Consider the following 25122-nt stretch of genomic DNA (forward strand, 5'->3'; position numbering starts at 1 on the left):
CATTGACTTTCAAAGCCCAGATCTCTTTCTGTGATTATTCTCCATCCACAGGTTCTTTTGTGAAGAGCTGATAGAGATTACAGGACAGTCGCTCAATCCTGAACGCAAACAGACGAAGACAAATGAAGAACATTCCCTCAGACGTCTCTGAACCGCATGTTATTAACAGTTTAACTAACTTTAAACTTCCCAGGCTCTTCAAACTGTTGAGCTGAAGGAGAAAACCCAGTGCTGAAGAAAAGCTGAACTTTTAAACACCCAAATCCTCATCCGTTCAGAGCTGCTTCCTAATGCGGCCTTGAGTCAGATGCGTATCCGATAGCTGGACTTCTAACCCACACCTGTGTGTGTGTGTGTGTGTGTGTGTGTCTGTGTGTGTGTGTGTGTGTCTGTGTGTGTGTGTGTGTGTGTGTGTGTGCATGTGTGCATGTGTGTGTGTGTGTGTGTGTGTGCATGTGTGTGTGTGTGTGTGTGTGTGTGGTATAAATAAAGGCTGGCCTCCCTCAGGCTGACATGTATTAGAGACTGAGTGAATGCGAGGAGGAGTGAGAATTCAACTCTTCCCACACAAAAACCAACATCTCCAGAAATAAGCCCCTCCAGAATAACCTGCTGCTGATATATCATTGTAAAGCCCACGAGCCTTTCACCATTTCCATCTCGTATAAATATTGTGTGAGTTATATCACAACCGCTCAAGCAGCTTCCAGTTGCGTCTGCTGTGTGCTGCGTCTGAATGAAACAATGCTTCAGCTGATCAGATGTGTGCTCATTCATCACGTTTACTGTTGCACAAGCAGAGCTCACTAACACTGTGTGTTTATGACATGGATAAGTTCAGCTGAACTGATCTAGACTTCCTTTTTTGTTCCTGTTTAACTGTCAAATTTACTCCATTGTAAGGTAAGATTGACCGCTACAAGTGAAAATGAGCTTGATCCACTTGGTAATAACCACGGTAGTACCAAAAGCAGTAAATGCATGTTACTGTAAAAATAGTATCCATTTCAGCCAAAACCACGATACATTTCTAATGGAATGGAAGAACTGGTATGATGTATAAAAAGTAAAAAAAAAAAAAAAAAAAAAAGTTATTTGAGGAGTTTGAAACAGCTTGTCTAAGTGAACAGCTGTTAAACACTTGAACTGTCATTGGTTTGTGGTGATTATGTAATGTGTGGGTGTGGCCTTGGGGCTCCGCCTTCTTAATATAAAGTGACACTTACACTGTTTTTCATGTTTAATCCTGTTAAGATGCAGCTTTAAAGCAATATATTCTGTAAAATGAGCTGTATATAATTAAACTGAGCAGAACTCATGTAAACATATCTGCATCTCTATAATCAGATGCTTTCTGAACTGCTGTTTTCTCACCGCTGTCAGGTTTATTTTATTATTATTGAAAGGAAAGTATGCACATTTGTCTTAATGCTACTCTTAACTCACTGCTTGTTTATATATCAAACTTCTTTTTACCCTTAAGCAATAAATGATAATAATAAAATAAATAAATAAAAAATAAAAACACTTCTAGCTGAGTATGTACATAGTACATACATGTAGTACAGGACAGCAAAATATCTGCTCTAAGACTGTGGTTTATGCATTTGTGCATTGGTTTGAACAGTATTTGGAGCATACAAGAAATAGCGCAAACCCTGTGCTTTCTACTCAAATGAAATACTCTTAAAAGATTTTGAGCATCAAACAACAAATTTAGTTTTCTCAGATTTTCTCATTTTCTGATTCACATTCATATTCTGATTAATCCTTTACTCTCAAGAAAGATGTTTACATGTTTAAAACCAGAATATTAGATATTCAGAATACATCAGCACATGTAAACTTGGAACAACACATTGTTATGTTTAAATGGTCAAATCTAAATGCAATGCATTGTGAAATATACAGTATAGGCCATTAGGTATTTTCCTGTTCTTCTCAAACAGTTCTGATGTTGGTCTGAAGATGTCTAGATATTAATGCAGTCTTGCTCTGGATGTTGGAGGGTCTGGTCTTGACTCTGCATCAACTAGTTCAATATAAATAGTTCCTCCACAACTGTTCCATTGTTCTGTCTGTGATTCTGTACATTATTATATGGTTAGTTACGTGTTTTATTCTTGACATGAGTGTGAGATTCACTTTCCTCCAGTCGACTCAGAATGTGATGCATCATGAATCAAGCCTGTAGCTTTGACATCCAGTCCCTGAATACAGAATCTGTTTATCTGAGGAAAGACCGTAAATGAGATGTTCACACACAGCCGTCAGAGCCTGGAGTGTGTGTGTGTGTGTGTGTGTGTGTGTGTGCACGTCTGACACCAGGACATTCAGAAGAGCCCTAAACCCAGCACACTCACCAGATTTGCACAAACCTGTTTAAAGAGGTCAGATATAACCATCCATCACTCCTCACACACGATATTAGGAGAAAAATATGCTCTGTGGAGCCGCTTTATACTCCACCGTGGAAAATTATAGAGTTATTGCATCCTGGGAAACTCCATCACCGCCAGCCAGTTACTATGCATTACAAAGCAGATCCACGGGTATGAGAAGTCATAAATCATGGCATATCAGATAAATATTTACAGTCACTCACTATCATACTGTGTTCAGAGTCACACTAAATGAATCAAGAGATCATGTCTGACCTGTTTTGTTACGCCGTGACTTATTTAAAGCAAAAGAAATGCACCCTTTGCCTAAATCAGATATCAGGGAATGGAATAAATAAATGAATGTGTGAGATAATGAGCAGGTCGATGTTGTGCAGCAGCGTTACGCGTGCCGTTTGTTCAGATGATCATTAAGCGGCTGATGTGGGATGTTTGTATGCTAATTATCTGTTTTCACGCGGTGGGTTAATTAGCGCGGCATTGGTGACATTACACTCTGGGAAACGAGTCCCGCGGAGGCTCTATGGGACGCAGGTGAAAGAGAGGCACAGATGAACTCAGACCCAGTGTGAAGACGCTTTAACCTTTCAGCCTCACGCCTTTAAAACACAGAGACCATGTTAGCAAAGGTTAGCGGCGCTGATGTTCAGCCACTCGACTTTCATCTGAGTATCATATGTACATATGAAGCATGTCGTTTTTTGGATGTAATAGACTAATAATCACATGCAAATACACTGCATGCAGCAGAATCAGTCATCTTTGCTCATTGGCTCCGTTTAAACGTTCAAAAACCTAACCTTGACATCCATTTTTTTATTGTATTTGTATCTCTGCTTGACTTGACCTGACTCATTTCAAGTTTATAATCAATTTGTGTTTTACATCCATGACTGTACATTTATTTTCAAAAAAGATATTGGCACAGACACAGGCTTAAATCCTTAGTTGGACGATATATTACAGCACAAAACACCAGCTGGAAACAACCCCGTTCAAAAATGTTCAATCCAAAACTGGACTATAAGTGTCTCAGGATGGTTAACGATAACCCAATTTCATCTAATATACTTCAGCAAGATCTGGGAAAGAGGAACTGGAGCACACCAGAGTTCAAAGGGCATGACACTTAGGTGAAGTTCTCCGTCCATCCTAGTCGTAATCTGCTGTTCCAGTATTAAGGAGTTCTTGGAGATCATGCACCAGTAGACAGTGGGGATTTCTACAGATGATTGACAAAAACAAGAGAAACTCAATCTGGACTAGAAGCAGCAGACGCCATCTTTCTCTTGGACAAATGATGCAAGTCTGTCAAAGTGAATATAGCACACACTGCACACTGAAAGAAAGCTAAACTTGAGATGAGATGAAGTTCACCACATTTACTATGAACCGAGGAGCTCGGAGACTGAATTATCTATTAGCTTTTCATCGAGTCGCAAGACTTACAAACTCTCAGCAGGTTTGTGAAGCCCTGAACTGATCAGTGAAAACTCTTGTTAGTGTTTCTCAACAGGACAAACGGAGCAGAACCCTGAAGAAACGGCCTGAAATCAGGCATGCTAACACGCAGCACCTCTCTAAACTCAGTGCCTCTCATTTTTCTTCAGCGCAATTGCTTGATTTCTTTCTTCCTAGGGACAAACTGCTTTTATTTATTTCTGGGGTGGTGATAAAATATCCATGCTGCTCACCGCGGGCCTGGTGGCCGGCAGTCGAGCTGAAATTAGATATCTATAATTCAGTTCACACTTGAGACGGTGCACTCAATGCTGGCGAGGAATGACAACGCGTCTCAAACAAGCACCGCATGAAATTCTCATCAGCGAAGCTCTGAATGTGATCACCTGAGGCTGGAAACAACACACCACAGAATAAGAGAAGCTCACTTTCCCAAAGAGCGACTGTGCATTCAGAGCACTCGTGATTCCTGCATTACGGTAAATCGATCGTGATAATTACCCCGAACATGATTTTACGCGTTTGTTTGCAGCTCGGGACGACAGAGCTTTAGAAAATTGGCTGCTTGGACACTTCCCCTCTGCGATCGCGCATCCTTCAACTTATTGAATTCTGCTCTCCAATATCTCTGAATGGCTGTCAACCGTCTCTCCACCAATATTTTCACTTATTGCAGACGGACAGAAGAGTTTCTCTGAGGAGGCCGAGGGGCGAGAGGACAGGCCTTCTGGATGTTATTGCTTGATCTCGGCTGGGTCTCTTTCATCGCTCTGGAGACTGGATGGAGATCTGGTAAATCAGCGTGCAAACAAGGCACTCGTTGACGAACTGTAGGACAGCTGGGAAATGTATGTGGAGAGAAGCTCGGATTAGCTGATGGGAAACCAGACGTTTGACTGTAGGTCTTGGTAGCTTGGCAAATCTGAGCAGTTTGCAGAGATCTCAGGTTTTTCTCAGAAGAACAATCTGACTGTTGTCTCCATCTGATCTACTTTCTGACCTGTGTCTGGCTCGGAGAAGAAGCTGAGATCAGATCTCGTTTGGGAACTTACAGGACACAAATAGTAAAGTGTACTTTGCTTAATATTAAAAAATAATTATATATATATATATCAGTGGTTTTCAACCTGCGGTTCGCGGCCCCCTAGTGGTATTGCAGGTGGGCCGCCAATTATTTTCTGTTCATTTCCAGTCCATTCTAGGGCTGTGCGATTAAAAGAAATCATCATAAAATCACGATTTTCCACGGCCCTGACCTCCAGCGGTATGCTATCCGATCCAGAGAGAGAGTTGTGAGCGCACAGGACGCAGTTCAAGTGAGAGGAGACATGTTTTAAGTGCACACACTCTCTCCGCACAGAGCAGCGTGTATCTGAGCAAGTACATCTGGTTTTGTGACAGAGCAAAGGAAATCTGCGTGCGAACAGAGAGATTCACGCTCGTGCATTATTTTAATGTGCTTTCGTGTTATATTTATGTGCTCTTGCTGCTGACCGCAGACACATACTGTATACACACTGCAAACACCTGAGGCACCGCTACAATTAATGAGCTCTATCAACAATGCATACAACTTTTGGATAAAGTTCTTATTGGTTTTCATTTGGAAATATGTTTCAAATTAATCCTGAATGCATTTATGACTGTAAAAGCATATCGGCGTGTGTCACAATCGCAAAATTTCTCAAAGAACTCGCTAATTTTTTTTAAACATTTTTTTCATATCGCACAGCCCCAGTTCATTCAATAAATACAGTTAACAATCTAGTTTCTGAGTACTTACTTATTAACCCAACAATAGCAGGGTCAGTTATTTTTTTTTTATATATATATTTTTTATATATATTGAAATTTATTTCCAAAATAAAATAAAATAAAATAAAATAAAATAAAATAATAAAATAATTACAACGATTTATCTCACACATGGACACTTCTGAGTATATACCTTGCAATTCATATTACAATTTATCATTTAAATGACAAAGTTTTAAAGCTCTGTGTTTGCTTGTTTGTTGGGCTGATTATAAATGATTAATAATAATAATAATAATAATAATAATAATAATAATAATAATAATAATAATAATAATAATACATTGTATTATGATTATAATTGTAGTTATTGTAATAATAATAATAATAATAATAATAATATATTATTATTATGAAAAGTATATCATATATATATATATATATATATATATATATGTGTGTGTCTGTGTGTGTGTGTGTGCCTCTGTGTGTGTGTGTCTGTGTGTGAGTGTGTGTGTGTGTGTGTGTGTGTGTGTGTGTGCGTGTGTGTGTCTGTGTGTGTCTCTGTGTGTGTGTGTGTGTCTGTGTTTGTGTGTGTGTGTGAGATCAATATGAAAGCAATCATTGAGTGTTTTTGAGGTGTAGCACTTCTGACCTTGACTGGATAAACACAATCTGTGAGCCGAGAGTAAATATATCATGTGTGTGATGTACAGCCGGCCGAACAAGACTCTCCATCTCACAGTTTCTGCTTAATTTCACTAAAGAAGCAATTTACAGATGCACATAGTCCACATGATTTTGCAACATGTCAATGCATGTTATTACAAAAAAGTAATAAATTAATGAAAATTTTTTTTTTTATTAGATTTTAATTATTGTAACCCTGGACCATAAAACCAGTCATAAGAGCATTTATTTTTATTTATTAATATTTATACATCATCCGAAAGCTGAATAAATAATCTTTCCATTTTTTTATTAGGAGGAAAATATTTGGCTTAAATACAACTATTGAGGGTGAAATAAAAGGATAAAATCACTTTTAAAGTTGCCCAAAATGAAGTTCTATGCAATTCGTATTACTTATCAAAGATTAAGTTTTGATATATTTATAGTTGTATTGTTGTCTATTGCTTCAAATATATTTACTGATGACTGCTTTTATGCTGCGGGACACATATTATGTTCTCCATTTTCATTTTTATTTAAGTTAAAATTTTGTAATTCTGGTTTTAGTTTTGTAAAATATTTAGTAGGTTTGTCATCATTTTTATATATTTATATATATAGTTTTTATATTTAACATTTTATATATTTATTTTTTAATGACACTTATATTTTAAATAATATAATGTACATTTTATTTTAAAAACTATGATAACCCTGTGTTAAACAGCATGCATAATACAAATAAAATACCGTTATTCTGCATCTTTAATGCATAACTTTTGGCAGTCTGATCAAACAATGAGTCAGAAATCCCTGTTGACATCACTTGTGTTTCATTCATTGGACTGGAAATGGAAGGTCAAGTCAAGAGCATTGCATCGTGGGATACAGTGTCTCGCACAGCGTGTCCTGATGTATTTGCACTCTTTAATGTAGGAGACCATCTGGATGCCCATGTTTACAGAAAATCTGCAATATCTACAGTATAAATACATGCACTAAAGCTGAAATCCATTGCATTTGATTTCATCATGGTTGCATTTGAGCTCTAATGACAGAGAGCTTTATTTAGTCTTCAGCTGGCTGATAAAGAGAAGAAAATGTGTAGAAATGTGCATCTGAAGAACTTGAGCGGTGCAGTGATATTGTGGTTTGTCTTTGTGATCGACGCTCATTAAGGCTAATCACTCTGAAAGAACGAGCGACAGATCTGAGCTCACATCAGGGTTTAAGACTCATTTGATCCGTCACGCACGATTTAAGAAGCCATTCATTGTTCCAGCAGCATTTCTGGTGCTGTGAAAGAGTCATTCTGCTTGGTTCTGAATGTGTTTGGCTGTAGCGCAGGAAAGCCAAGCCAGCGTCGCTCCCACACAGCGGCCCGGACATCCACGGAATTGCTTCTAAGAGCGTCTAAAAATACGCTCTAGGATCCTGCCAGCGTTTGTGTGAAGTCTCTGGGAACACAGGCCTCGTGCCACACCTGCTCACGGCTCAGAGACGAGGACATGATTCTCACCGGAGCGACACGTGTCTTATCTTACCAACGAGCAGCTAAACTGAACATCTGCAGTAATAAACCACTATCAGCAGACAATCTGCAAAAGATAAATGTGAGTCCTTTCAAAAGTACAGAGTTTGTCCAAAATATCAGTTCAATAGTGCCCTTGTAAAAAAGATTTGCACTTAACTGTAATTAATGTACACTTTGTGTTTAAAATCTTAGTGAATTTAAAAACTAAAATAAAAAAAATGAATAAAGTGTCACTTAAGTGACTTAAAGAGAGACACTTTCATGACTGAAATAAACACACTTAAGTACACTTTTAAAATGTGAATTTTGTAAAAACATCAAATTAAGTTTTTAACTTTAAAATACTTTTTAAAGCATGTTTTTATAACAGTTTGTTCTACTCTAAGCTTCAGCTATTTTAATTAATCAATTTTACTAGAATACATTTCAAATTAATTGCAGAGAAGTGTCATAAACATCACATATAGTTCAGATATTTGTACATTCTTTTATGGTATATTATTTCTGTAAAAAGTTGTATTTTTAAATAAGGGTCCATATTTCACTTCTTCTGAAGTTTATTTATTATTATTAAGGAACAGACTGTAATTTGTCACCATTTACTGAAAAACATTTCAGTCTTACTGTGACGGTGAGGTGAAGGAAGGACTGGAAACAAATGAGAGTTAACAGATTTAATGAAAATAAACAAGAGGAGACGATGCTGGGAAGACGACAATCCAAGATGGTGGTGAGGAATCCGGATGATGGCGGTGAGAAGGCAGCAGGAGAGGATGGCACAGGAACTGCGGGGAATAGAGCCGAAGGTAAGTGTTTGTAGCTGAGTGGAAGTGCGTAGAGTGGATGAGGTTCCGTGAAAACACGAACATCCAACGCAGACAACACTGAAGCCAACAAACAGGGTAAATGACATGAAACAATGATCTCACAAACACAAGACGTGAGACAAGCCAATATATAAGGGATGAGTAATGAGTGACAGCTGTTGCGGATGACAATTAACGGATTGCGGCGCGGCGGCTGGGGAACCGGAGTAGGCGGATTAATACGTGCATAAAACACAGGTTTAATTTTGGACACATGAAAGGCGGGATGTATCCTCTTATACACTGGAGGTAGTTTGAGGCGGACTGTCACCGGACTAATGATCTTGGTGATAGTAAATGGGCCAATAAATTTGGGAGCTAATTTATTAGAGACGCAGAGGAATGTTACTGGTAGAAAGCCACACTTTTTGACCCACGACTTAAACGGGATGCTTTGACCGGTGGCAATTGGCCTTGGCGATTAGTGCACTCCCTCACCCGGAGCAGAGTCTCGCTGGCTCTGGTCCAGGTGCGGTGATACCTCTGGACAAACGCGTGAGCGGAGGGGACCGCGACTTCAGATTCCAAACTGGGAAAAACTGGTGGCTGGTAAACCAAACTGCACTGAAACGAAGAAAGGCCCTTAACTGACACTGGCAACGAATTGTGGGCGTACTCCACCATAGAGAGTTGTTGACTCCAGGAAGAAGGATTCTTGGAGACCAAACATCGCAACGTCCTCTCTAAATCTTGGTTGGCTCGCTCAGACTGTCCGTTACTTTGGGGATGATAACCCGAAGACAAGCTAACTGACGCTCATAGCAATTTACAAAACTCTTTCCAAAATTTGGATATGAATTGAGATCCCCTGTCAGAAACCCCGTCTACCGGGAGGCCATGAAGCCAAAATACGTGATCTAGAACAGTGCCCGCTGTCTCCTTGGCTGTAGGTAATTTGAGCAAGGGAATGAAATGTGCCGCCTTCAAGAACTGGTCCACTATGGTCAAAACGACCGTCATGCCATTAGAGGGCGGGAGGGCAGTAACAAAATCTAAAGCGATGTGGGACCAGGGTCTCGAAGGGACAGACAGTGGTTGAAGACGACCATCAGGAGGTCGGTTAGATGTCTTACCGCTGGCGCAAACTGAGCAAGCCAAAACAAAATCGCGGATGTCACGAGCCATACGTGGCCACCAGAATCATTGTCTAACCAACCCATTAGTTCTACTTATCCCTGGGTGACAAGCTACATTAGAACAATGACCCCACTGGACAACCTCGGACCTTAACTCCTCCGGCACAAATAAGCGGTTCGGTGGACAACCGGACGGAGACGTTTCCCCTTGTAAGGCCGTCTTGACCTTCGACTCAACCTCCTATAGGAGTGCTGAGACCACTAACTTCTCAGGTAAAATACACTCGGGAGTCACCGGGCGGGCGGAGGGATCAAAAAGACGTGATGAAGAATCGGGTTTGATATTTTTGGAACCCAGGCGGTACGATAAAGTAAACTCAAAGCAACCGAAAAAAAAAGTGCCCACCGAGCCTGCCTGGAATTTAGTCTTTTGGCAGTTCTGCTGTATTCTAAATTCTTATGATCTGTCCAAACAATAAAAGGAACCCCTGAACCTTCCGGCCAAGGACGCCACTCCTCTAACGCGAATTTGACGGCCAACAACTCTCTATTGCCAATGTCATAATTACGTTCAGCAGGAGATAACCGATGAGAGAAAAACGTGTAAGGATGTACCTTAACGTCCGAGGCAGCACGTTTGGACAACACTGCTCCTACCCCCACCTCTGACGCGTCGACCTTCACCACGAACTGCCGTGTGGGATCAGGGGCCACAAGGATGGGAGCCGAAATGAAGTGGCTCTTGAGGTTAGCGAACGCAGCCTCAGCTGCGTCCGACCACATGAAAGCAGTACTGGGAGAGGTCGAGGCTGTCAGAGGTGAGGCTAGTTGGCTGAAATTGCGAATGAAACAGCAATAGAAATTGGCGAACCCCAGAAACCACTGTAGGGCCTTAAGGGAATCTGGAGATGGCCAATCGATCACAGCCTTAACCTTGCCAGGGTCCATACGTATTCCCTCGGATGAGACGATATATCCTAGGAAGGGAAACAGACTGTGCATGGAATACGCATTTCTCCGCCTTGAAAAAAAGCCCATTCTTAAGTAACCTCTGGAGCACTCGTCTGACGTGTTGAACGTGATCCTGGAGAGATGGAGAAAAAATCAGTATGTCATCCAGGTAAACATATAAACTGATCCACCATATCTCTCAACATGTCATTAACGAGGGCTTGGAAAACCTCGGGCGAGCCAACCTGCATGGGCTCGTGGTTGTCGACGGGATAGACCGTGTTCTCCCGACTCGAGCGCCACCTGGCAGGAGAGATGGTATGGCGTGTGGGACTAGACTGGTGACCCAGGCGGTTAGTCCATGCTTCCACTTGTAGAGCAAAGTCTATTAGTCCGTTGAGTGTGGGGGGCAGCTCGAGGAGGTAGATCTCCTTTTGAACACGGTCGGATAACCCATGCAGGAATTGATCCCACTGCACAGCCTCGTTCCACTGGCACATGGCCGCCAGGGTGCGGAACTCGATGGAATAATCTGTCACCGAAGATGAGCCTTGCCGGAGTTCAGAGAGTTGAGGAGCGGCCTCCCTGCCGGCCGCAGCACGATCGAATACCCTTCTCATCTCCTCTGAGAGGGCGTGGAACGAGGCATTTTCCCACACCACCATCCCCCATAGGGCAGCCTTGCCCGACAGTAACGTGAGGGTGAACGCCACCTTGGATTCCTTGGTGGCGAAAGTGCGGGGCTGCAGAGTGAAATGCATTGAACATTTAGTTAAGAAAGTTCTGCAAATGCTGGCTCAGCAGAATAGCTTTCAGACGCCGGAAGTCGCGGCTCTGGCCGGAAGTGATCCTGGGGGGTCTCCCAGGGGACGGACGGCACAGGCGGTGCGATGGGCGCATTGGGAGATGTGAGCTGATGGATCCGCTGGGTGAGCTCAGACACCTGTGCCACCAGCGCTCGGACAGCGCATCCAGTGTTCGAGATGCTCTCCTGCTGCTGATCCATTCGTTTCACACTGTGGTGCATGAAGTCCGTGAGGGTGTTGGTGCTCGCTGCTTCCATGCTGGTGAGATCGTTCTCTGACGGTGAGGTGAAGGAAGGACTGGAAACAAATGCAAGTTAACAGATTTAATGAAAATAAATAAACAAACAAACAAGAAGAGACAATGATGCTGGGAAGACGACAATCCAAGATGGTGGTGAGGAGTTGAGGAATCCGGATGATGGCGGAGAGAAGGCAGCAGGAGAGGCACAGGAACTGCGGGGAATAGAGCCGCAGGTAAGTGTTTGTAGCTGAGTGGAAGTGCGTAGAGTGGATGAGATTCCGGGAAACCACGAACATCCAACGCAGACAACACTGAAGCTAACAAACAGGGTAAATGACATGAAACAATGATCTCACAAACACAAGACGTGAGACAGGCCAATATATAAGGGATGAGTAATGAGTGACAGCTGTTGCTGATGACAATTAACGGAGACGCCCACAAACTAATCAGTGCAGACGTGAAACACACAGACTTCACCACAAAGTGCAAACACCCCGAGATCACGGTTTACCAACCGTGACACTTACACAGCAGCTAGAAAACTCTTTCATTTTTAATTCTGTGTTTCATAAGAAAGAAAGTCATATGGGTATCAAGCAACAAAAGGCTTTGTTTTGATGAACTACTCCATTACCAGACTCTTCGCTATGGAGATGTGTAATTTCTGACAGGAAATAATGCACGTTAAAGCACTTTTTAGTATTTTTTTCCTTAAGCCACATGATCATGCTTAAGAGAAGAAAGAAGCTTTTTAACTTAAAAGCTTGCTCATTTGTGAGAATAAACTATCAGATGTTTTACTGTGAAAGGCATGTTGAATGGTAATTCTGGGATGTGAGAGGATCGTTGAGCTCCTGCAGAGTAAGATGATGGAGTAAAGTTGGAGAGACTCCATTAGTGTCTCCAGAGGAATCTCAATCGGACTGCAGAGAGCTCACGTCAGCGAACACGTGCACCATTTCAGCTTTAGCTCCACTTCAGCTCTTTCAAACCATGCAAAACCTGCTCTCATATCTGTGAAGAAAGCCTTTCTGAACGCTGCATCTTTGTGTGAACACCTCATTGCGTTACATATACAGTAAAAACCAGAGGGATTTCATGGGATGGGAATCATTTTCCTTTCCCAGACTTGTTATCCACAAATATGGGCTTTAATTATTCAACATTAACACAGTTTTCTATGGACATCAGCATTCAGCTCTGTATTGAGTTTCAAAAATATCCCCTTAAATTGATCAGTCTGCAGAAAGTCTGATGTTAGCACAATGTCCAGGAAATGTGCAGCACTGCTCACCTGCGGCCGACGTGACCTTCAGAGCGAGAAAACCCAAAGCAACTCTTCATGAACTGGATTATACGTGCAGCAATGAATCTGAGCTTACAACACACTCATCTGTTTCTTTATTCATACATTTGTGTTGCAATCACAAATTACTGGCATTGGTTTCTCTGATAACCGAGCCTTGATGAGGGACTATTTTCAGACCAGACGGGAAGAAAACACCCCATTAATGCTCTAGCAAACATTCAGAATATCACTGCAGCCCTTAGCAAACATCTACAACTGCCCTTCAGCATGAAATGAAAACTCAGCTTCTTTTATATATTTTTTTTTTTGGATGATACTGATCGCTCGTCCGTGCCCTCGCCATGTTAAATCTGACAGTCAGATAGGAATCTTCTCTCTGGTGACGTTTTATTTTTCTAAGCTCCACCCTTCATGCAATACACATCTGCATAGATATTAGAGAGCCACGCCCCTCATCCAACATCCAATCAACAGCCAGTACATAGCAACAATATTTTATTCAGTTTTAAAATGTTTTATAACATTGCAAGAATCTTGCCAGGACATTTGCCAAAGTTCTGAGACCATTTCCTGTTAGCTGGGCAACCCCCTAGCAACTATACTGCAACACCCTAGCAACTGCTCAGAAGATTTTGGCAGCCATACAGCAACACCCTAGTGACGACATACCAATGTGTAAAAACACTCAGAACACCCTTACAAAATAGAAAGCTGTGTGTGTGTGTGTGTGTGTGTCTGGTGACTATGGTCAGTGTCAGGGCAGGTGTGTGTGTGTGTGTGTGTGTATATGTGTGTGAGTGTGTGTGCCTGGTGACTCTGGTCAGTGTCAGGGCAGGTGTGTGTGTGTGTGTGTGTGTATATGTGTGTGAGTGTGTGTGCCTGGTGACTCTGGTCAGTGTCAGGGCAGGTGTGTGTGTGTGTGTGTGTGTGTGTGTCTGGTGACTCTAGTCAGTGTCAGGGCAAGTGTGTGTGTGTGTGTGTGTGTATGTGTGTGTGTGTGTGTGTGTGTGTTTCTGGTGATTCTGGTCAGTGTCAGGGCAGGTGTGTGTGTGTGTGTGTGTGTGTGTCTGGTGATTCTGGTCAGTGTCAGGGCAGGTGTGTGTGTGTGTGTGTGTGTCTGGTGACTCTGGTCAGTGTCAGGGCAAGTGTGTGTGTGTGTATATGTGTGTGTGTGTGTGTGTGTGTGTGTGTGTTTCTGGTGATTTTGGTCAGTGTCAGGGCAGGTGTGTGTGTGTGTGTGTGTGTGTGTGTGTGTGTTTCTAGTGATTCTGGTCAGTGTCAGGGCAAGTGTGTGTGTGTGTGTGTGTTGTCTGTCCTCAGAGATGCACTCGCTCCATCTGTTCTGTGCACCTCTGAGTTTCACCTGACAGCTAATTAATAACCAGCTTACGAGCAGCGGGACGAACTCTCCAACACATGCCACCTAATGGAAACACATCCCTCGGTCTGGTCCAGCTCAACACCGTCCAGAGACGGAGGCTTGCGATCCATCACTTCTGTTAGAAACATGTCTTCCTCTGAAACCCAGCAGAACATCTGATGAATCCAAACTCAGCAACAGCGAGTCTGACTTTTGTCAAACCTGAGAAAACAAACCTTAGACATAGGGTCTTTGTTTAGCTGTCAGCTTCCTACTCAATAGCCAAGACATCAAGGGCATCGAGTATGAAATTAGCGTAATTAATTAACATATGCATATTGCCATCCAGACATGTGGCACTTCTGTGTTTAGCAGCAATAGATTCAAGGAAAACAGATCAACAGACAGTACATGTCACCTCTGATAATCATTTATACTGCTAAATGTTGCCCGAAGTCATGCTAAGTGGTCAGGTCAGTGCTTTCATATGGCAGTAAATGGATTAGATTACTGATTAAATGCATGCAGTAACTAGTCATCTGTCCCGAATTCACTGTAATCTGACAGAAACAAGAGTTTTAGTAGAGATTCTGAATATGTTGCACCAAATCAGTGCAATACTCAAATATAACCACCATCTGACTCTCAACAATGTTTTTTCTAATACAGTTTTTAAGTGTCTTTGTGTTATTTTTGGATATTCCTGTGTGTGTGTGTGTGTGTGTGTGTGTGTGTGGTTTTAGCCCCCATCTGTGCTCCAGGCTGCAGTAGACAGGTGGAGGGTTACAGATTTACCTGAAGGCTCCTCAGAGGAAACACACTGCAAAGAATCACGGCAGAGGAAATTCATTGCATCAGTCTGTCCAAACTCTCAAATAAAGCTCAGAAACGGAGAGCTGAATGACAGATAACGAGGCGTGTAGGTGGCGCAGGAAACTTGGATAAACACACGAGATGCAGAGAGCTCAGATTCTTCTGGAGAATTCACCATGAGGGGATGGTCCAGGGCTGAGGTCACAGGAGGTGAAAGCTGGGGTCAGAGGGTCATTACAATAGATAGGGTCATAAGGTGAAGAAAGCAGAAAAGGAAAGGGGAGTCAGAGGAGATAAAGTCTGGAGGGGGTCAGAGGGTAAAGGTAGATCTCAAAGGTCAAAACAGAGGGGTGATTGGGCAAAGGAAACACACATGAAGTGTGTAAAACGAGGGATCCTCAGAGGTGAAGTGTAGGGTCAAAGGCAAGGGTGACAGGACAAGGGGGGGAGGGGTCACAAAGCAAGAGATGGGTCACAAATGAAGGATAATCGCAGAAGGTGAAAGGTTAAGGTCAAAGGGATTGCTCAAAATGTAAAAAAAGGGGTCAAAAGCAAAAGTAAAGGACAGGGTCATGGTTGACAGGAGAGGTGATGGGCCAAAATCAAGGTAACTGTGGTCAGAGTAAAAGAGGGATCCCAGGAGGTGGAGTGAGGGGTCAACAGTGAAAAGGAAGCTCTACAGAGCAAAATATGAGTTCACATGGTGAAAGAAGGGGCACGAAGCAAAGGAGAGTCCTCAGAAGTGAAAGATGAAGTCACAGGAACAAACAGCACAACCATCTCCTAAACATCCACCGGGCCATAGAACAGTGTGTCTTTGGCTTATCTGAGCCAGGTGTGATCGACTAGGGACACATACAAAACACACACAGTTCAGCACTGCCACCGGCCCTCCATCCATCGTCCTGCAGAGTTTAGTTTCTACCCTGAATAAACAACACCATCGTGTATCAGGAGAACCCTGCTGGCAGACGCTGCACATCCGAGATCTCTCAAATCAAACACACCTGATTCAGCTCATTCTTACGGACCTTCAGCCTTGTCCACACCAATACATTGATGTTTGAAAAGGCATCATTTTTCCTCCATGTTGGCCTTGTGTCCACACTGAGACAAAGGTTTTGTCAAGGAAAACAGAGCTTTTTGAAATTCCTCTCCAAAGTGGATATATTTGAAAATGCTGTTTCCTGTTAGTGGGGAGGCTTTTGAAAACAAGGATGCCTGTTCAGTCATGTGACACATTATACTGATATACTGTAGACCAATGTTTAGGGGTAAGTCTATGGATATTCACTCAGCTAACACACGGCCTCACATCATAATGTGCTAAGACTGTTTGGAGGGTCAAGGGCTGTAAACCAACCAGAGCCTGAGATGCAGTCGAGGTTGGCCTCCAGCATCCTGAGCACAGCAAGAACATGAGGTTAAAGGAAGAAATCCTGTTAGAAAGTCCACTTGACCCGCGAGCTACACGAGCACACTGCTGCCTGCCGAGGATTTGAGAACACAACCGCAGCACTGTTTACTGACTTCCCTGAGTTAATGGCATTTCTTAACCCTTCGTTTGGTTTGGGCTTTGCTTTTAGATTTTGAGTTGAGTTCAGTTTCATGTTCTTTTTTCCACATTGAGAATAGGGACTGTTTCTGTTGACTGTGATGCTGGCAGATCTATTCTTGTTTCCCTCGTGTAACCAGCCTACAGTTCTCCTCGGGAACATCGAGTGGCAACTCGGCAAGATCTCTGCTGCTGGAGTCACTGAAGAGTTCATACTGACAATAAGACAGGACGCTCTCTTACTGGGATTCATCAGTTTAACCTTGTGAAAAAGAAGTAGTACACTTTAGCATACATACAAAATAGGAAAATAAACATGAATGTCTTGGGACATGAATTATTATTTTTTTCTCTCAAGCTAAAGTTTGCATTGCCAAAGTTGACAACCTTGACTTTTATGGCTATTGCCTGATCTTCAGTGTGTGTGATGTTACAATTGAACTGCCGTTCTCTAATGATACATACAGTATTTGCTTTTCCGCAGACATCAGCTTTAGCCATTAGCCAAATAACTAATTTTGGCACTGTTTTACCAAGTTTGCATTCAGCTCATAAATTCATCATTCATTATGATGTGTAAAATCAGAACAATGGGTCAGGACGACCTGGCTCTCAAAGCCAAGAGAAAGAGCGTGAGGGCGTCTGGGAGAGAGCAGGAGAAGGCTGGGAATATAAATGTGTGAAGCCTCCACAATTAAGACTGTGTGGAAGCCGCTAGAATCCTGATGGCGCTTCAGAGCGCAGGTGTTTGTTCAGTATTCACAGAACGCTGCCACAGAAAGAGACAGACTTCTAAGCATTAAGTCATTTGAGATTTTAATTGGCAAGTGACTAATGGTTGCTAGACAAACTTCACAGAATGTCATTTAACAATGTGGATATTTTCAGATGCCAAGTACGTCGGAAGCAGATCAGGTGTTTTCTGGATACTGCCGTTACCTCACGGATCAAAACTTTTGTCAGTGAAGTAAGGCACAAGTAAGAGTGTTTTCCCAGTGATTTGACTGAAATCGCTTGCTCTTTTCTGAGACACGGTTGCCTTTCACTTACATCACTTAAACAGCACAGACTTCAGTGTCAACCATTAGCCAAAAAGCTCATTTCGACACTGCTTTAGTACGTTTGCATCCAGCCTTTGTGAAAACGGTGTGCCTTACTGTATTAAATGTGACTTTTTAGGTCACTTAAGTGGCCTTTTATTTCAGTAATATTCAATAAAATAAAAGGGCATTCAAGTGATTTAAACAGAGACACTTTCTTGACATTTCTAAACATACACTGTAAAGCTGCCGAAACAAAAACTGTAAAATTAAAAGATCTGATTTGAATTAAAGTGCGTAAAAGTAATTTAGCAAAGTCTTTCATTAACGCTTTTAACCAAAAAAAAAAAAAAAAAAAAAAAAAAAAAAAAAAACAGATTACTGAAACAGATACTTTGATTGTACATGTTTTGTTTGGCAGATGACAGTCATTTGACCAGGTTTTTTTTTTTTTTTTTTTTTTTTTACAGTGCACTTAAGTACACTTTTAAAAAATGCCCTTTGTAATAATGTCAAATTTAAAGGTTTACGTGAAAGTACATTTTAAATCATTGCGATTTAATTATCTTTTCTCATGTTTAAAGAAGTACACAAATTTTGATGTGCTGACTAACATATTCAACACATGTAAAGTTCTTGATTGTTGTTTAATTTTACATTTAAAGATCAAATCTTTCAACTTACTAAATTGAACATTTGCAAATGTATTTTAATGCATGACACACAAGTTTCAACAGAACATTCGTCAGTACTTCAACTATATCTCAAATACAATAGAAGTCATTATGAAATTTGCATAAAGATGTACCTACTTAAGTCCTGCTTAAGTGGATCAAAAACACATTCTAACGAGTAACTGAACTTAATATAATTACAATTCACATGGAAGATAGTGTAAAATCACACTTTATTATATTCAGTAGAAGTACAGTATATTATTTCCTTAAGTAATTCTATTTAAAAGTATGCTTAAGTGTGTTTGTTTGGTTTTTTCACGTTCTGTCTCCATCCTCGATCATGTTTCACTGAAATATGTCAAATACAGAAGTCCAGTGACTTGGGAACAGGGATTCATGTTCATTTCTAAGCTGCGGTCTGGTCTATAGCTGATATCCTGCAGTTAGTGAAAGGTCTGAAACATCACAGTCGTCTGCTGATTTCAGGCACAGATCTCGTGAATGTGCTGTTTCTGTGCGGGTTAACATGCTGAGATTGTGAGCTCGAGTTACACCATCGATGTCTAACACAAATAATAAGCCGAAATGATGACAAAGGAGCGAGAAACCCAGCAGTGGTTTATTAAATTCGTGCAGTTGAATATTTCTCTTCTTGCGCGTGACCCAGATTCAAGAAGAAACGAGGCATGCGTGGCTCCTGCCAGAGTTTCCCAGGTCTGTATCCAGATGAAGTGACCGGAGCAGAGCATGCTGGGAGCTGGAGCACACGTGATGCTCTGCTGCCCTGCAGACAAACACAGCCCAGACTCTCTTACTACTGCTCTCTTCTTCCTGAGCGCTTTCTAAATTTAACCCGGCCCTTGCAGTCATGTGTTTAAGGTGTAGAGCAGCGGGGAAAGGCGCTGGAATCAGATGTTCACTTCCTGGACTCGTGTTCAGTTCAAACTCTTTGTCGGGGCACTTTTATAATGAGACTGACTCACACTCAAACACAATATAATGTGCACGTCATTAATAGAGAGATAAATGCTCTTTCTCTCTATCTGACATTATTCTGTGCTCTCTTCAGACGCTAACGGTAAGTGACGTCCGTCTGTCTGTGTCACCGGCTGACCTGAGGACACACACACACACACACACACACACACACACACACACACACACTGTGCTGAGGCTGTTCTGCAGGTGTGTGAGATGAAAACTGTCTCATCATTGTTTTCTATTTTAGATGCTGCTGTGAAACACAATGAGAAGTGTCACTTTACAGGGAATGATGGATCCTTTAGGACGCAGAACTTCTGGAACATGTCCTGATAGCACACACACATCACAGAGACGCTGTATGACATCTGTGTTTGCTCATATAGGACTTCTCCTCTCAGATGTCAAATAGACGTTTAAAGGATGTCTTTAAGATGCTTATGATTAAGAATCAGTGTAAATCTGACATCTTGCAGACATCCATCACGTTTGTACACAGCTTTCCAGATAAAGTGATCAGACATAGAGACTTACGAGGGATCAAACTTTGAGAGAACATTCAAAGGGAATGTTCCTATAATGTTTGCAAAATGATTGAATGGAATGTTCCCCCCGCATCACCAAAAAAAAAAAAAAAAAAAAAAAAAAAAATCTAAATAAAATACAAAATGATGAGTACAAACATTTTCATAACTCAACAGGAACATTAGAAGAGCGGCCTGCAAGGCTTTAATCACCATTTGTTCTTCAAGTCTTGAGTTCTGAAATAAACGGAGCTGATTTTCTTCTGTTCTTCTCAACAGATAACGCGTTTACTCGAGCTGGTCAGATGAGATGAACTCTCCTGGTCCAGATGAAGCTGTTTGATCCGGGATGTGCGGCGCGCGGCGGAACTGCAGGAGCGCGCGTCAGTCTCGCGCGCGCACACACACACACACACAGAGTCAGGTAGCTCCTCTCCGCGCGCGCGCGTTTCTCTGTGATGCTCGCGGGCGTCGGACGCGCGGATGATCGCGGCTGATTGTCAGTGTGTGGAATAAGACGCTCTTCATCCTCATCCTCATCTTCATCCTCCTCATCACGGCTGTTTCTGGCTGGAGTGACAGAAAGACATAAAACCTTCCTCCGGGTCCTCAGCGCTCCTCTGAAGCTTTTGGGTGAGTCTTCATCATGCTCTTGATCTTCTTCAGCATCTTCATCCTCCTCATCTTCCTCCTACTCTACTGATGATTGTGTTTCTCTCGTGTGTTTCAGTTTCTGCTTTGTGATCTTCAGTGTTTGGAGTAAGTACAGATACTTTCACTCTCTCTAAGTGTGTGTGTGTGTGTGTGTGTGTGTGATCGAGACATGTGTGCAGAAACTCTCAGTGTGTGTGTGTGTGTGTGTGTGTGTGTGATCGAGACATGTGTGCAGAAACTCTCAGTGTGTGTGTGTGTGTGTGTGTGTGTGTGTGTGATCGAGACATGTGTGCAGAAACTCTCAGTGTGTGTGTGTGTGTGTGTGTGTGTGTGATCGAGACATGTGTGCAGAAACTCTCAGTGTGTGTGTGTGTGTGTGTGTGTGTGTGTGTGTGATCGGGACATTTGTGCATAAACTCTCAGTGTGTGTGTGTGTGTGTGTGTGTGTGCAAACGGGACATTTGTGCAGAAACTGTGTGTGTGTTTCAGGTTTGTTGTTGTTGCGGATTTCTTATGAGGATGATGATGATGATGAAAATTTCAGAAAAGCTGTGAGATGAACACAAGTGATTACATCTGTGATTCTGCCAGGAGAGAGAGAGAGAGAGAGAGAGAGAGAGTGTGTGTGTGTGTGTGTGTTGTGGGTCAGTGGTGCTGTTTCAGTTGGTCATGGGATTTCTGGGTCTCTGATGATGATGATGATGATGATGATGGTGATGAAGAAAAATGTCTGATCGGGCAGAAAAGCTTTGTTGGGACACAAACTCCAGTCCCTGGTCCAAGTGTGTGTGTGTGTGTGTGTGTGTGTTTAGCTATAATGTTTGGAAAGATGTGTCTCCAGAAGTGTGATGAATCTGTCTGGGGTTAGATCATGATCATCAAACAGTATGCATTATTTATTTAAAGATGAATAACTTGTATTTAGTTCTCGTTTGTAGCATCTTCATCAGAACGGCCCGAGGTTTGATGAACTGTGTGTGTTTGAGAGTTTGTGCTCATCTGAACTCTGGAGGATAGTGTGTGCTGATCTCGTCACTGTCCCGTGTGCTTCGTGATGTCAATCTGTTTCTGTTTCTGAGCTCAATCAGCGAATCTGCTCCACACCTTCATCATCATCATCATCATCATCATCACCAATACTACAGTGATTGATACTCTGTTTTCTGCTGTTGTTGTGCACGCCTGGACTGATCCGGTCCTTTTTTATTATTATTTTTTTTTTTTTATCAGTAAAGCGGCGGCTTACAGAGCAGTGGGATTTGGGACTGTGTGTGTGTGTGTGTGTGTGTGTGTGCTCGTGGAGGGGATAAGGCATGTTCTCCTCCTGGATAACGCCCACGGCTCTCTGCTCGGAGCGCAGGGCTGTTTAGAGCTTGAAGCGGAAAGATAACAACTCAGATGGAAAATGTTTTTTAGGGAAAGAGCTGCTAACGGCTCAGATGTTCATGCAAACGGCGAGAAGGTTGATGTTTCTGAGTTCGACATGTGCAGCGTTTGTGAAAGTCACTACATCTCTTTAAATGTGTTTAATTACACGTCCGGTGAAATAAAAACCTTCGTGTTTGAGCTCTATTTGTTCTGACCGTTAAAACACCACAGTCTGAATATTTGACTGTTTGTGTGTGTGTGTGTGTGTGTGTGAGGTGTGAGATGTTCTAATACCGCACACTCATTTTGTGCAGTTATGTCATTCTGTTGAGCAGCAGCCTCCCTCTCTCTCTTTCTCTCTCTATATCTCTCTCACACACACACACTCAAACACCCCCCCCCCCCCCCCACACACACACACTGACAGAGTGTTTATATTAAGATGTAGTGACAGGTGATTTTACCTGCTTGTTGTTTGACGTTTTCAGGAGCTTTACTTCCATCATGCATGTGTGTGTGTGTGTGTGTGTTTCTGTTTCTCTGTGGAGTGTAAATGAGCAGCTGATATGAAATACGCTCGAGTAGCTCATACACCGGTGCAACATCTAAACTAAACGCCATCTGGAACTGTTGCATTGTCTTGATATATTATATTTATATATTATAGAAATGCAGATTACCTCATATTAAATACAGGAAAATGAATGCATCGAATATTTGCACTTTTACAAAAAATAATTTGTCACAGGAGATATTATAAAAAGAAAAAAAAAATCTTAGTCCTTAGCAGGGATGTCAATTAGATGTGTATATAAATATGCATATGAATATTTGCTTGAATAATAATAATAATAATAATAATAATAGTAATAATAATAATGTAGGCCTAAATCAATTTTTGTGAGAGACAGTACATTACTGAAGTAAATCAAAGAGCAGAATAATGGCTTGCTTAGAAGTTAAATAAATAAATTAATTAAATGTAAAATAATTTTTATATATATATAAACGGTATTATCACGGTATTGAAATTTATTTTTAAAAAGTGCTCAAAATATAGTATAATAGGGTAAATAACTTTTTTCTAATAAAAAATAACTGAACATTTAAATAAAATAAAGCGATTCCGAAATATATATAAAATGTAAAGTTTTGCACAGATTAAAGTGCTACAAAAGAACTATAAAGACCAATAGGTAAGATGAACATCATAGCAAATACACAAATCTGAATGGCTATTCAAAATGTTTTTAAATATATTTAAGAAAGTAGCACATCTGCTTTATTTATGGGGTTTCAGGGTAAGGACTGCATTATCTGTAGTTTAGCGCCATCTGCTGTCAGAGATTGAAAGTGCGTTCATATATATATATATATATATATATATATATATATATATATATATATATATATATATATATATATATATATATATATATATATATATATATATATTTATGGTGGAGAAATTGATGTTTAAGTTCCTAATGTAGTCCAGTCAATCTTCATCATCATCATCACCACAAGCGTGTATAAGCAGCAGTCGAAGGCGTTTCCAGCATCCCTCCTGCACCTCATTCTGTCCCGATCTGTAGTCTGGTGTCTGGACTGGGACTGAGCCTCTCCTTCAAGAACAGCAAGCCACATTAGTTAGGACGGGATGAGCAGATGAACTTGTGAAGCAAGCAATGGGTTACTGGCTCTCTGCGTCATCTGATGACGTCATGAATGTCTTCCCCTGCTCTGCTGATCTGTGTGTATCTGTCACTTCATCATGAGCATTATTATTAGTGCTGATTTGTTGTAGTTGTCTGTTCTTTTCTCATCTTTACTGTTATTCTTGCTTGTTGGTTTTCATTGTCAGCAGCTAAGCTGCATCTGCTGTGGCAGTGTGAATGTACTGTTATTTGTCATGCTAATAAAGCACATTAAAGCTGGAGTGTGTGTGTGTGTGTGGGGGGGGGGGTTGTTGAGGTGGACGGCAGGCTGGTCTCACTGTGTGAGCCACCATCTGCTCTCCTCAGCTCGACTTGTGGAGTGAAATAATGAAGAATGAGCGACAGAACGAAACAAGGATGAGCAGCGAGTTCATCAGAAAGTGTGAGAGGATGGAAGACACGGACAGTTTCCGCTCACCTGCTCCACCTTTGCTCTGATGAGACTAATTAAACACAACCCCTACCTCTCCCTCTCTATCTCTCTCTGTCTAACTCTCTCTCCCTCTTCCTCTTTCTCTCTCTCTCTCTCTCTCTCTGTCTCTCTCTCTCTCTCTATCTCTCTCTGTCTAACTCTCTTTCCCTCTTCCTCTTTCTCTCTCTCTCTCTGTCTCCCATGACACACTACATCCTGTCCATATGTTCTCTACGCTCCACACATGCTCCCCAGCTGAGATGACTCCACCCACTTGCTCAGATGACTCCACCCATCCCATGAAATAACTCCACACTGAGAGATGACTCAGACACAGTCGAGAGAGAGTGTCCTCACAAGAGCTAGAGTCCCAATGGGTTGTGTGATTATGTGTAGTTTGGTGTAGATGTCCGACTATGAACGAGCTTGAGGAAACACACATGATCATTTGGTGCCATCATCAGTGCAGTTCAGAGCAGATCCCATGAGCTTTATTCATGAATGGCCTCTTGTGGCGGTGCTATCAGAGGTCCGGTTCTCAGTATGGAGGTAATGGACAGGATAAAAAAATGAAGAGATGTAATTGGAGTAATAGAGGCCTTTATCCAGACAGATACAGATACTGGGCAGGAATGATCGTCTGTTGGAGACACCAAGGATGGATCAACCTGTGGCTCTTAATTTCATCAAACCTGTGTGAGAGACACTGGGGGCATTTACATGGGACATTGTAATGGGGTTAAAAGTCCAATCTGCTTTGGTCATGCAGCGCCCCATGAGTTCTGATAGGTATTCCAACAGAAGTGTAATATTTCATTGGTTTGCATGTCTTCTTCACTTTGTTCCAGATCAGACAGTGGGTGCGATTGCATGGACATCAGTACATTAACTAATTATTTACCTTATTGTAAATAAGACAATATTAAAATTATGGTGTTTACTTG

The 25122-nt window shown here is 41.7% G+C and overlaps 3 protein-coding genes across 37 annotated transcripts in view; 1 reads left to right on the plus strand and 2 right to left on the minus strand.

The window, feature by feature from the left end:
* The window catches only part of LOC127962387 (histone H2B), a 966021-nt gene that overhangs the window by 282714 nt on the left and 658185 nt on the right, over window positions 1-25122 (minus strand). The window lies entirely within an intron of this gene.
* Window positions 1-25122, minus strand: part of LOC127962369 (histone H3-like) — a 931300-nt gene that overhangs the window by 281266 nt on the left and 624912 nt on the right. The gene's annotated exons all lie outside the window — the stretch shown is intronic.
* LOC127962334 (receptor-type tyrosine-protein phosphatase delta-like) overlaps window positions 20434-25122 on the plus strand; it is a 398656-nt gene continuing 393967 nt past the window's right edge. For 14 of the 34 annotated variants that reach the window (XM_052561877.1, XM_052561880.1, XM_052561892.1 and 11 more), the window contains exons 1-2: window positions 20434-20659; window positions 20757-20785. The gene's annotated coding sequence lies outside the window, so the exon portion shown is untranslated. The remainder of the gene's footprint in view (window positions 20660-20756; window positions 20786-25122) is intronic. The other 20 variants (XM_052561889.1, XM_052561894.1, XM_052561891.1 and 17 more) reach the window with 3 other exon arrangements.

This window comes from Carassius gibelio, chromosome B7 (assembly GCF_023724105.1).
Source record: "Carassius gibelio isolate Cgi1373 ecotype wild population from Czech Republic chromosome B7, carGib1.2-hapl.c, whole genome shotgun sequence".
NCBI lineage: Eukaryota > Metazoa > Chordata > Actinopteri > Cypriniformes > Cyprinidae > Carassius > Carassius gibelio.